We start from the raw sequence: 14,683 nt of genomic DNA, 5'->3' as shown, positions 1-14,683 counted from the left end.
AAGTCAAGTTTATGGAATAATGAACTCCAGGAAGGAGCTGGAGCTCATTTACTATTTGAATAGTACAAAACCCTTCATAAAATGTTGACATTATTCAGTGTGCAGCAAAATGCAGCTGGTGTAAAACTTTTTTTTTTTTCCCCCCCTTTAAATAAATACTTCAGTTGTTTGTTACCACGAGAAGAAGAGACTAATTTACAAATTGTTCATCTTTCCTGCTCATCGTTCCAGAACTGCGAGTCCACTTGTCTCTAGCTACTGTGTGCAATTACTGTGCAGCCTGCCAGGAAGAGAAACATAATGAAATAGTGTGCTCTTCTATTAACGATGGCAGATCAAATGGAAAGTATTACTCAGAAAACATTTCTTAGTGGTTCTTCTCCAGAACACACAAAGTGTGATTAGGAACAAACACAGAGACATCCTCTCTGGTGCCTGTTGCAGGGCGTAGCTGCCTGAAAGAACCTGTTTAGGGTAAGAAATTATCCCTATAAAATGAAACCCCTGCTGGAACTTTTGGTTCCCAATGCTTTATTATTTAATGTGCAACTTTTTGTGTATTTATCCTCCCAAGAGTGCCTAGAGATAATGAAGTGCTACTTTTGAAAGCCTGTTGAAGAAGATAGAGAAGTGCAGAGAGGTCATAAGGGACTGGGAGAGCGGGGAATGGGGGCACAGCAATTCCTAGGGTAACAGCTCGGAGCCATTATCTGTTTCACTCCTCAGCTCTCTTCTCTTTCTCGCTGTGGAAATGACAGCACAGATAACGTGGGGACTTGGGTACTCTACACCTAGGTGGAGCTGTGGATTTGTGTAATCCATATCCACCTTGAAAAAACAAACCTCCTTCATGTGAAACAACGGGGCTGTTCCAGGATGCTGTAGCCCTGTAGACTGACGACAGTGTTATTTATATGTGGTGGCTTGGGGCTCTCTTGGTATAGCCTGGCTATATATGCCTTGACAGTAATGCAGGAGGAAAGTAAAAACTGCTTCAAGAATTGACTCTGGAAGCTGTGCAAATTAAATTTTAAATGATGAATACCAAATACCTGTAGACTTTTCTTCATGCTGTCATGGAGGCACGTTAAGGCTCTCTTTGAAAGGGAAGGAAAGTCAAAGGATCGGAGCATAGTAATACAAAGACTATTCAGCTTCAGAGTCAGAGACCTTTTCCTTCTCTGTGTTCTCTGCTGGGTATTGTTTCCTCTTGCATAAAGCATAACGTTAGTTCGCTATAGTTTATACAATTGTCTAAAGCATAGGCTTAAGGCAGAAAGTGAAGATATTATGTCTGCGAGAGAAGAAACAATAGCGTGAGCTTCTACTGCTGTACCCATTGACTCGGGATCTGCTACGCTCCCTTCCGCCTTTCCAATTTCACATGCCTGTCGCCTTTCATCTCATTCCAGCTTGCAGGGTGGTGGTCTGTCCTCCTCCTTCTGATTCCCTCCTCTCTGCTGGAACTGAAGCTGCACCAGAAAGAAGAGTCTGAGCGCTCACTGGGAGGGATCTTGAATTTGTAGAAAAGACATCTTTGTTGCCTTTTTTATTTTCTTCTTATTGTAGCTGTCTACTTTAGAACTTGCGAACATGAGTGAAAACAGTTTGGGAATGACATTTCTGTTCTGTACATGAAACTCCGTATATTTGGTATTATATTATGTACAGAGCCCAGAGTCTGCTGGTGTCCTGTGGGACATTTTGGAAAGATAAGTGCTCTATTCATATTTCATGTCTCTAAAAGCTAAAGCTAAGCATGTCCTTCCCACTGTCATATTTAGCTATTGTTTCTCCTTGTGACTTTTCTCTGATCACTGTGTGATCTGTTTTATGTGAATTTAAAAGTGAATGAGATGGCTTTTTTTTTTTTTTTTGGATAATATTGGGTGTCCATATGAACCTATACACAAATTCTATGGGTCGAAAAGGTAACTAACAGTATTTTTGTAGATGAAAAGTTTGTTTTTGTGATTACCCACCTGCAGCATAAAATGGCGTGTCAGCCATGGAAAATGAAATCAAAACAGTGCCCAGATGGATTTTTCTAAAAAAGATCTTTCAAGATTCTTGTCTTCTATAGTTTGATTAAATCACTTAACTCTTTGTATAAAAAAAAACAACCAACCAACCAAACCAAAACAAAAAACCAACACAATAAGATGTCATTTCATGGGATAAGAGGAATCCATTTGAATTTTTAAGCATCTACTTTTTTAAAGAATTTATTTTAATCTGCAGTACAGAAGATGACCAGGTTTAGCATCTTTGTTGAATAAGGTCATGTTTTAATCATTTCCTTGTTCCAAGGTTCCCTCAGTCAAATGACCTAGTTTACTGAAGTGAATGGAACTGAAATAATCTCCAATTATTTGTCGTGTTCCTTTAGCTACTTCATGGGATTGTGTTAGATTAACTGATGTTCCAGTCTGACTAACACCTCATGTGGAGATGACGGTGTTTCAGTTCTTCTGAAACAATTTCTTAGCACCGTGATGCTTGCCTACCTTTACTCACCGAATGTTTTTATTAACTCCTTGCAAATGGTTTATGTGCAGGTTACACCTTAGGCTTATTTTAAAACATCTGATCCTTGATGAAAGACTGTAGACTTTGTAGACTTTGCTATTCAAAGCACATCATTTTGATCAATGCCACTGGCAGTTGAAGCTAGAAATGATTCATCAAAAGACTTTTAGCAAAATAAAGACATTACAGTGGCTTAACTCCAAAAGTTTTCATTGTCCTTGCAGCTGTTGTTTTGCTCCATTTCATTTTTTCAAAGAACCTTTCAACCTGCGGATACAACACATTTAGGTTCAGGAAGAAACAACACCTCACTTACGAAGAACGTCTCTGCCTTTCCATTACCAAATATTATATTATCTTCAGAGCTGCAGGAGAAAATCTGCTTGGATGAATATACATCAGAGCATGTGATTAATGAAAAGCCAAGGACAAATATGGGTGCTTCCTCAAGTCTGACAAACTTATCTGATGTTTTCACACATCTTTGTCTGAAGCTCAGACAAAACTGTAGTTTGGGAGTGCCATGAGGGCCTCAGGAGTAGCAGCTGGGCCATGCTACTGATGGACAAGCAAGGGGCTCAGGTGGTATTGTCAGTCAATACCAATAGTAATGAAATAGATGCTACTTATGCATTAATGTTGTTATTAGAATTGGCGTACTTTAGACTGTATTACTTGTTCAGGCAGTACTTACCATGCTAAAATCAATGCTTAGAGTATATACATTGAAATGTTTTCTCTGTTACAGCATGATAGAAAGTAGGGCTAGAAAGCACATGAAAATGTAATCTACAGATTCATGTATTCCAAAACAAGGTTGGCTGTGCCCTGAAATGTTCATTACGTATTCAGCCAGTTCTTTAAAGCCTCCAGGGATGGAAATTGTACAGCCGTTTCCAAAAGTCTGTTTCAGTTGTACACACTGTCCTCCTGGCCGCACACGAAACCTCGTAGGTCAGGTAATATTCACAATTACAGATGCCAATGAGCTTCCTTGTTGTGGTCTTGGCTCATCAGAATTAAAATTTCAATGGTTCTGATAAATTGTGTTGTAGAGCAGGATTTCTCTCTTTAGACATGAATTTATTCCATTGGAAAATTTCCCCGTCTTGAAAAGGCATTGATGGGAATGTAAACACACAATGCTGGGCTAAGTTTAGCTCTTGGTGATGTACTTGTTACGGATACCTATATTCCCCCCTCCAATTCAGCTTTCAGTCACGTTTGTGACCCCAAATTTCAATTCTATCCACTGTGTGAGCCTGGATTTCCAGCTGTATAGCTCACTGTTTTCCTCAAAATATTCCTTGTGAAGGGTTGAGCAATTGGCCTTGTACCAAAACTACAGCAATTATTCAGTATATTTCTACTTTTTTTTTTTAATTTTGTACAAAATGTATGTCAGGGTAAAAGAAGTCTTTCTTTTAGTTAGTGGTTGGTGTTCTTTTTTTTTTTTTCTTTCAGCTTTTTGCTTATAGATTTTAGGCAACTGGAAGCAGCACTTAAAAATTTGCACGTACACAAAATAAGACCCAAATATCCTAGGATCCAAGTTTATATAATCTTTCAATAATCCTAGATTGAAATTTTTTCCTTAAAAATACCCACACACAAACAAACAAAAAACCTAAATGGTAATGTTGCAGCCTATTTTGTTCTGGTTAATTGCATTTTCTCAACCATTCCTTTCCCCCACACACACACCTTTTTTTCTTCATTATAGCAACAGCTTCACTTAGTACCTGAGCAGGGTTTCATTGTTATGTGAAATAAAATAATTAGCCAGTTCACCTCCATTGGCGATACCAGATTAAACCTTGAGATTCAAATCTTTTACTAAATGTGATGATGTTTTTGCATGGCTGAGGTTTTGTGTCCCAGTGCACGTGTCCAAAGTATCAGTGCACTATTTAATAAATCATGGCTTACTCATCTTAATCATTCGATATTTAGCGTTTTGCTCTGGTTTCCTAATTTCACCTAGCAAAATTCTGTTGTGTTTAATCAAAATGCAACAGATTAAAAAGTCTTTTTGAACGTATCAGTTAGAAAAAGAATGTATTTCTCTAAAAACGTGGCCACAGAGGGGGCAGCGTACTAGAGCTCTTTACAAAAGACCTGTAGTTTTTCAATCACTTCTGACTTCTTGTTCTGTATTATATAATATGGCAGAAAAAGAACAGATCAGGGTGCCACCAATCTCCAGTGTCACCACACAGAATTTATTGGGTGACAGTGTTCAGATCGTTATAGACATTTATTAGACACTGTTGTTCTGTCAGCGGTGCAACATTAAGAAATGGCTCGTTGTAAGAAGGACTCAAGCGTGCTCCATCAAAAGACTGACTAAAGGAGCTGGAACTGGAAATGCTTATCTGAGAATATTGGCTGGTTGTATCTTTAGCTATATTGCATTTGTCCAGCATACCAATGTTGGGCCATAGGTAATGCAATTTTTAAGCTTTTTTATAATAATTTGGAGGGAGAAAGTACACTAAATTGCAACAAGACATTTAGCTGTTGACTGTTTTGTGTAGCAGAGTCAAGTCAGGTGTCTGACATGTTGATGGTTTTGTTTCAACAGGAAAAGAAAACAACACCTGGGAACAGAGGAATCAGTGATGGTGAGTTATCATTTTAATCATTTTTCCTGTAATGACATTTTTGCTTTGCCTTTTTGTTTCTTTGACATGAGCTCTGCATTGCAAGTGAAATTTGAAGCAGTTTCATCAAGGTTATCATTTCGGTTAGGAGCATCTTCCACCAGATTCACAACCATTATAAGTCAAAAGCACAAGCAGGCTGTATAATCTGGGGTGTTGTCTGGGAAGGTACAGAATGTACATTTTACTGAATTGCACAAGAAGTTTTTTGCAGTCCAGGCTGTGCTAAATAAATGATACGTTACCAGCTGAAAGGTTCATACGGCAGTGATCAGGTTTAAAACAGAAGAGACTGGAATGTGGCTTGGATATACAGACTGCTGGCGCCTACTTTCACAGCTGTCCAAAATGCAGAGCAAATACTCCAAAGCAGCAAGAGATGTTGCTCCTTCTGTCAGTTGTTATCACCTCTCTTTCTGCTAAAAGTGCCTGAGTATTATTGTTTGCCATCTTTTGGCGCGGATTCTGACGTGACGAGGATTTTCCTTTAATTTTGACAGAGGAAGACCACTCAGGCCAAAAGCGTCAGAAGTAATTTGGGACGTTACTCTGCTTTTGGAGATCCTTGCGTGGTGAACCAGATTTGAACCTGGTTTGAGGGAAAGGTGTGGATGTTCAGGGTTTTTTTCTTGATTCCTTGCGCACGTTACAGCAAAGATCTCTCAATGATTTGACATCTTTGAAAGTTAAAACTTGAAAATAGTATTTACTAATTAATTTTTTTGTTGTTACACTAACAAACGTAGGGTTACATTCACACTCACTATGCAGTGTACATGTAAGTAGCCATGATTTTGAATCCTCAGCAACATTTGTTCCAAGAGTGTAAAAAATATAAAACAAAACTGTAACTTGGTAATATCGCAGGGCTGATATTTATCAAAAAAATCCAAAGCAGTATCTGCATAGGGCTGAAATATCAGAGATGAATTAATTGGGTGAGCACCCTAGAGGCACCTTTTCTAGCATTTGCTAGAATGCAAAGAAGTTGTTCAACATGGCTCTGTATCACAGTATTTTTCTTTGAGAATGTTCTCCCCATTATTTAGGACAAATCTGGTGCTGAAGTCAGTGGGAAATTTACCCCAAGTAGAAAATACAGTGTTACAAACTTTATCTGCGTGACACTTGAATAATTTTCAAGCCTTAGTTTCTCCCCAATAGCTCGTGCTGCTATACCCTTTGTGTTGCATTAATAATTTTTTTTTTTTCTGTTAGGGAGTAATTGTTTCCATTCTGATAAAGCACCATGAGTTTTGTTGTAACTTCTGGTTTGTGAAGTTACTGTTTGTATGTTTCATAAGGGGAAAAGTGGTGACAGTACGGTGCTCTTTATAGGTTGCTAACATTCACTGAAATATCCATATTTTAGGTAGGCTGTCTAAGGGTACAAAAGTCTGAGTTTCTTTACAAAAGAAATCCTGAAAAATGTTTAATTTCAAGATGTGTCTGAATGTTCTGTAATGAATATTTTGTTAGAGATGGATCTGAGCATCAAATCTTGTGTGTATTCCTAGAGAAACTATAGTCTGATTTTGGCTTTTGCTGCGGAGGTCTGACTCTGGTTAAATGTATTGAAAAAGTTATGCAAGGTAGGCTTTATGGTTGATTTATATTTAAGTTCTGAAATGGTCTGATTTTGGCCAGTACTGAGCTTGTAACAATGTTTCCTTGAAATATAGCTGATTAATTAACATCTGTTAGTGAAGAGGAACAATGAAAAAATAAGCAAGCAAGCAGTTAGGAAGGCCAGGACAAGAAACTAGAAGCAGCAGTTGCAACACACCGCAAGTGTACTTGGATGTGCTCTAGGAAAAAGTTTGAAAACTGGAACTTCACTAATACTCATAATTAGGATAGGTTGATTAAATAGAGCTCAGGACCCAAAGCGTCAGTTGTTTAGTTTATAAACCGAAACCTGCTCTCTTGCCTAACTACGGTTTAAGACTTGTTCAGATTGCTATTAGGTAGCACAGGTAAATTTGAACATATTCTTGTACCGTGTTTATCTAACTGAATACATTCTCTTCACCTCATCTTCTTATTCATCCTAGTCTTATTTTACTTATATTTTTCAGTAGTTTCATTTAATTTGTTAAGTAGCTTACCCATATGCCAGATGGCTAACCGCTTCACATAGAAAATAATACCAGTAGAATCTGGTTTTAGCAACCTACACAAGTGATGTTTTTCCAGAGGTTCATATTGTTAATCCTATCCTGTATGGTTTCTTTAGGTTCCAAAATGGCACATTTACTATTCTGAAGTATAGCTGCCTGAGGTTTTCATTCTAATGTTCAGTAACATTTATGGCTTTGTAAATCCCACCAGTTGGCTGTATTTTTCTCTGACACACCTTTCCCTTGAATTTTAAGAGAGTTCACAATTTGTCTGGGAGGTAAGGAATGATAAGATAAAATGAATGATAAATGATAAAATGAATGATAAGATAAAAATCATCTTGCACAGAGGTTAGAAGTGCTCATGTTTGATGGCTGTTAGTTATTCAGAATTGTTGGGCACAGACTTGACTGCAAGATAGTTGCAAAAGCATAGATTTGTGTTTTTGAGAGGATATAAAAATAGCACGTATGGTTATAAGACAGTGATCTGTAATGATCACTCAAAAATTCTGGCTCCAGCCAGAACTGCTACATCCTCCCAAAAATCCTGGCTCCAGCGTGCTGCTGGTTTGTGAGAGGTTGTGTTAACAACTGAAGTGAGACCTATAGCTAATTCCTCATTTTCTTTATAGTTTTTCCTCAAACATTTGTAAAACTTGCTGTTGCAGGAATACTGAGATCTCACAGCTACCAATTCCAACCCAGAGCTCTCATTGATCACCACTTAAGAACATTGCAGGGAGTGCAACATACTGCTTGTTTTTGTCATGCATTTCTTGCATGGTGGTCCGTGACTCTGGAGAGTAGTCTCAGCACTAGTTCCTTCTGTTTCTCTTTTTTTTTTTCTGAACTCTAGGAATATATTTTCATTTTGCACCTCCTAAATATCAGTCAGAACCTCTTTTCCAAGGAGCTTTGTCAAGTAGCAACAGTTCAGGAAAAAGCTGGTCTTCCCTGTTTGTACTGGCTTTTGATTCATTCTCTGTTTTGCTGAATGTGCAAGTTGCCTGTTTTTCCCATATTTATGAACACGCAGTTTCGTGAATGTATTTTTCACAATTTATTTGCCCAATTCTTTGTGTAGTTGCCCTGTCGCAGAGAATCTGCAAACACAATGACCGTGGCTCCCGAGGAATTTCTGTGACAATGGAGAAGAATTCCCAAGTGACACAAACCCTCCTCTTCCATCCCTCAAGTGCTCCTAGTCTGAGTGTTTCCAGTGCAGAGGGAACACAGTCCTATTACCTTTGTGATTTAGCTAGTCCGTCTTCCGGAGCAACTTTATTCCATAGCAGATTTCTGCTTTTATTCAGAAATTTTCAGTCTACAGACACAAGAGGATTGAATGACCACCCTTCCCTTTCCATTTACACCTCCTAGTGATTTTATATGCAGTCTGAAAGGATGTTTTTTCAGTTGCATTGGATGACAGTTCAGCAGGCAGAGTGTGGTGGTGTGATAGAGTGGTAAAAACGAGTTTCTGAAGAGATGAAGAAAACTGTAGGCATGTAGGAAATGTAAGCGTAAATGGAATCATTAATGAATCCAATGGACTACTGAGTATCTTCTGTTCTCCAAAGGATTATAGCAAAGTGTAGCTGCATTTAATATAGATGTTAATAACTTGTGTTGCTTGGCCTAGGGACATCAAGATGTTGCTGTAGACAGTTTAGTGTGCAGCTGTGTTTGCAATTGTAAGCTACACACTACAACATACAGGAGTGAAGGATCATATGGAAAAGATTAAATGTCTTTATAGAAACCTGCTCTGCTGTATCATTTAGAGTAATGCTTTGTGCTAGTTATCCTGTGGAAAATTGTTCATGCAAATAAAAGAAATCAAAATGAATAGGCTAGGATTGTTTCCTGTAGACAAATCTTCTAATTGCGGCTAAAAAGGGCTGCAACAAAACAATAAAAAAAGAGGGGTTTCAGAGAGGGTCGTGCAACAAGGGCACATTCATGAAATTTCAAGGAAGCAAGTTCAAAAGTGATGAAAAGAAATACCAATATAATGTGTGGTTGGCCTGGAAACTCCACCACATGAGTCATGGAAGGCAGGAATTTAGTGAGTCAAAAAGGAATTAGATATTTTATACAGATAACAAAATGACTTAGAATTATCTGAACTGATTTTGGTAACTGTGGAAGTTCTGTTCCCTGTTCAAGAGGTTATTTACAATTTTGTATTAGTAAATGGGTGAAAAAATCCCAGGAGCGTGAACCTTGACAAGGACACAGCACTTCTAGCTATGTGCCCAGCTATTGTGTTTTCTTTTTATATGCCACCCTTCTGGATGCAATCTTTACTAGACAGAGGACTGGCTTCAAAGAGGTGGTTGGATGGCTCCCAACGTAGGTGTTAGGGCACTTTGCCTCGAGGAAACCAGTGTAAGTTTGAATCTCCTAAGACTCAGGAATGGATTTAGGGTAGGTTTCCCAACTTTTTGATAAACGCTTTAGCCTCTTTGCTCTTTTATGGTAAGTAGATAACACTCCTCTTAATGGAAACTATTTAAAAATGTTAGGATAAGTAAAATTCTCTAAAACAATATCTGTTGCAGCAGGAGTTTTGTGGATGAAAGGTCCATCTCCTTGATTCAGGTATCTGAGTCCAGGAGATGGAGAAAAAAAAATTAGTGTGGAAACAATCTGTCCTTCATAACTCCAAATTTTGGATTCTGTCATAGGGGTGAGACAGAAGGGAACAGATGCAGAGCAGCACATTATTTGTGGGTGTCCAGAGACTTCATGTGAGCTGGTCCATCCCGTGGGCAGCTGGTTATCCTATACGTAATTTCCTCAGGGCTTTGGACTGCGTGCTGCTCTATCAGCTGCTGGTGACTGCAAATGTTAGGATGCTAATCAGCTAGATTTTGGGACCGATCCCACACTCCAGTGTATTTAAACTGCAAGTCACCTGCTCAGTATAAACTGCAGTATAATTTAATTTAGCGTTTTGATGTTCATATACCATGACACTAAATTCTGACGTGAAACCAAATTCAAAGCCAATTCTGTCCTCTTAATCTAAATCAAAATAAGGTGAAATCCTTGGTATGGGATCTGATCCAACTTTCAGTGTACTCACTGCCAATCTTTCATTGATTTCAGAGGTAGTTGTGGGACATAAGTCTACAAGAGGAAGAAAAACAAAACAAAACCTTTTCCTAATTAAAAAGAAAAAATGTATTTTAACATTTTTCCTGTATCACGGACAAAGTAACAGTGAAAAGAAAATGAATTAAGACTTTCTTACAACATTTTTCATTCTTTATTTATTTTTATAGTTAGTTTTAAGCTGTTAAGAATTATAACTCTTAGTTATAAAGTATTTCCAACCAAACAGTTTAATTCACAGCCATAAGGTCTCTTATGGAAATGGTTTCTGCCATCGGTTGATAATTTTCTTGTATAGTGTTATTCCTTAATGGCCAGGGTTTTACTTTAAGCACAAATACAGACTAGCAGCAGACAACAAAAAGAACCCAATAGCAGATCTATCAAACAGCAATGTGGATAAAATAAAAGCTCCATTTGGGAGTTTGCACATTTCTACAGCCTTGGGGCTGCAGTATACATTTCTGTCAACGCTGTTTATGTGAAAAATAGCATTGACGTGGTGTAATTGGTACAATAATGTAGCAGAAACACAGTTATGTGTGATAACACGTAATCTTGCAGCCATGTTCCTGGGAAGAAATGAAATGTAAAACAAAGATACTTCACCTCACGATCCTGTTGCAAGGTGTGCATCAAGTACTTTCGTACAGACTTAGGTGTCTAGATCTGTGCTCACCCAAAATCAGCCTCGTGTTGTCTGCTAAAGAACACGTTGCTTGTAGGTTCATCAAGAGCAGTGTGGGTGAGCTTGTGGTGCTTCTGTCCAAGGTTTGTAGTCAGATTTCAGAATTTCAAGTTGTTCACCATCTCAGCAGGAAATCAAGTCAGGGGAAAAAGCCCATGCCAAAATTTGACTCTTTGATACGGAAAATTCAGAAAGTATTGCTTTCTCTTGGATGAGTTTGTTACCAGTTCCTTTTGGTTTTGTTTTTCAAATTGAAATATTTTAATCTAGGAAGTGGCATGCTCCAAGATGGGAAAAGTGGGGCAGGTGGTGTAAATATTTTTAAATTTAATCATAGCTAAAAGTCTAAAAGAGTCAGCTGTTTTTCACTTTTTATCAGTATTCCAGAAGGCTTTCATCTATGTTAGTGCTTTGTTCCCCCTCCCCTCCTTTTTTTTTTTGTTTCCCAAGTAGGTAGGTAGCAAGGGAAAAGACCACCAAAAATATCAGTGAAATAAAATGATGTAAAACTTGGCACTAAGCTCAGCAAGTCATCTCTTTTCTGGAGAAGGAAGAACAAGAGTTGCTTATTTAGCAACTTTTTTCTTTTTTTTTTCCCTTTTTTTTTTTTTTCTCCTTAATCTCACCTTTTTGTGGCCTGCAGCTGGTTTCTGAAAAGATCTTTATATGTGTCTTTATAAACCACAAGACACAGAGCTTGAGAGCTGTAGGTGTGCACCAGAACTGCTTGTGCTCAGGGCTGGCTGTCCTCATTTATTTTTAATCATCACTTCCTAGATGTAGATTGTGGGCTGGAGTTTACCACTCCATTCGCATGCTTTCCAGTCTTTTCATTCGTCAACTATTGTCTCAACACCAAAAGAAATGGTGGTGTGCTGCATAGTCTGTATCAACCAGAACATATTACTTTGTCCACCTTATGTTGCTTATAAAGCATCTAACGTGTTTTACACTTCATTCTCCGCTCTTTCATTAATCTTCATAAAAATGGGCTCACCCCCAAATAGTTTTCCCACTGTTCCAGGAAAAAAAAAATAATATATATATATATATATATATATATATTTTTTTTTTTTTGCCCTATGAGGGGAAAAAAAAAAAGAATATCACATTTCTACAGATTTGTATTTTTAGAGTATTTTTTTGAAATGCACATGCATTTTTGTTTCATAGGCTACTTCTGCTACAAGTTATGCATTTAAATACTGAAACACTCTAGAGATGGTGAGAATATATGCGTGTAGTCATACGTTTTGACAGTTATGTCAAAATTATTGAGTACCCATGTAATTCTTCACAGACAACAAGTGTATGTGCTTTCCAGTTCTATAATGATATTACCTACATATACCTGCACATTGCTATTTTTTGTCCAATCCTATTTGACTGATGTCAGTCATTACTTGGCCTCCACGTATGAATAAACTCTGATACTTGACTATAATTTGGCAATATTCTAATTATGCCTGACTCTTTAAAAGTGTTTTGGAGGGAATCGGGAAGCTATTTCCCATTGAATTTCTGTGGGATTTTAATGTCTAATGCCTTGTGGGCTCTGCTGAAAACCTCGAGTTCTTCCACAACCATATCATATTTTTCCAGGTACTGAGAGAATAGGAAGGCAGCTAAGACCATTTGTCAAATACATTTTATTTTCATCTACAGAAAGCATGTGTGCTAACCAGCATTCTCCATATATTATTCACATTATCTAAGGGTGGCAGGTCCATTATACTTACAATATATTGTAACTGCTGGAAATGTTTTTAATATGCAACGATAATATATTGCATTAAAAATACATCTTTCTTCCATGTGCATTTTTGAGAAGCCATTTGGGTCCCCTATACATCAGGATTCATCGCTGCCCACGTTGCGGTGTCACAGCCAAGCACTGATGGGGCTGCTTTCTGCAGCTGCACTATGCTGAAACCGAGCGGGGTTCGTATATATCAGGTTTGATGTCACCTTGGCATTAACACAGGTGTGAGCCTGCAGAAATGTAGCTGTTCCTACTTAGCAGACCGTCTCAGAGCCTATCTGAAACAGCTTCTGCATGGATGTGCTTTTTCTGTATTCACACAGACTGATTTTCAGTGTTCCTTTTAGAACGTGATCCTCAGTATTTTTACTTATTGTATACAAATGTTCCCTTCTTCTGTAAAATGGAGAAAGAAACCGAAAAGGCACAATAGTTCAATTTATCCTAAGCATTGCAAGAGTTTCATCCAGAGAAGGGCGATCCATTTGTAGCAAATAATATATTCAAATGTTACCCTTTTTTTTTGGTTTGTGGTCTATTGAAGTGCAAGACTTTTTTTTTTTTTAATGAATTTGCTCATTGTTTTGAAACTGCTGAGAGAACACTTCAAGCAAAAGTTTCCGGCCTGTGAGTTGTTTGCAAATAACTTATTTAAATTGTCTTTCACTATTCATTATTTATGAATTGGTGTGAATTCATGCCCTCATGGATAAAGCTTCCATAAACTTTGGCAGGGAAATCGATGCCATTTCCCAAGGGCACACAAGCACCTCTGGGCTGAACTTTCCCAAGAGTATGATTGTGGTGACTTTGCCGAATCTCCGTGTAGCTGGTGTCTTCTAGTTGGCTTCACTGTCTTATAAGACTTCTTGATCTTCTTAATTGTTTATAAATCTCTTTCAAATGTGTTTCGGCTGCTTCTGCCCAGGGTTTCACCACATTCCTTGCAGACCGGGGATACCTTTTGGAAGCTGAGATGGAAATAGTTTGTGACAGCAGGCTGAGAAACGTAGGTTTTATTCTTCCTATCCGGAGGCAGGAGGTTTGAAGCAATGGAAAATTAATAAAGACAGAACAAAGAGGCCAGATGTTGTGAGGCGGACTAGAGGAGATTCAAAAAGCACTTTCAGCAGGAGCAGAGAAGATACAGGCATGCTTATATGACAGGAGATGGGTTAGTTGACCAAGGTCAAAGACAGTGAGCTCAGTCGGGCTGAAAAATTCTTTCAGAGAACAAATCCCAAAATATTTTAGGTGGTTTCATGTCGTCTGGGGACTTTCTCAAAAATACTGCTGTGTAGAAAGTAAAGATGAATGATGTTTGAATCCTGCTTGCAGCCTGTTTGTGCCTCTGGCTGGTGCCACGTGCAAGGCCATCGAAAGGAGTAAAGTAGCCCAGAGGGATATAATCCAGATTATTGCAGAAGGATGGGGTTCTGCAAGAAAGTTAGCTAAAATTTCAAGGGTATCTCTGGGACCTTCCTAGGATGAGATCTCAGAAGAGAATCCATGCCATGGGAATAAAAAGGCAAATGCCACGCAGAAGCCTGCCCTACACCTGGGGAGTCCTAAAGCACTTACAGCCTCGTGGACTGAGGAATTTCACCACGTTACAGATAGAGTCCTTCACATTTTCACGAGTGCCCATGTAAACGTTCACCTTGCTTGGCACTCTGTTTTGGGGGAAAATTAATAACAAGTGTTACAAGCAGACTAATAGTGTGTAGTTTTAATTAAACAGCTTGTGAGTAAACAGCTTGTAGTTTTAATTAAACAGCAGTGCCTTAGCTAAACCCTT

The 14,683-nt window shown here is 38.3% G+C and overlaps 1 protein-coding gene across 3 annotated transcripts in view; it reads left to right on the top strand.

Moving 5' to 3' along the window:
• The window catches only part of DKK2 (dickkopf WNT signaling pathway inhibitor 2), a 118,319-nt gene that overhangs the window by 5,097 nt on the left and 98,539 nt on the right, over positions 1 to 14,683 (top strand). For all 3 annotated transcript variants that reach the window (XM_068681916.1, XM_068681912.1, XM_068681915.1), the window contains exon 2: positions 5,114 to 5,153. The gene's annotated coding sequence lies outside the window, so the exon portion shown is untranslated. The remainder of the gene's footprint in view (positions 1 to 5,113; positions 5,154 to 14,683) is intronic.

Source organism: Anas acuta, chromosome 4 (genome assembly GCF_963932015.1).
Source record: "Anas acuta chromosome 4, bAnaAcu1.1, whole genome shotgun sequence".
In the NCBI taxonomy this organism is placed as follows: Eukaryota; Metazoa; Chordata; class Aves; order Anseriformes; family Anatidae; genus Anas; species Anas acuta.
The sequence above is the reverse complement of the archived record's forward strand: the minus strand, read 5'-3'. Positions and strand labels throughout refer to the sequence as shown.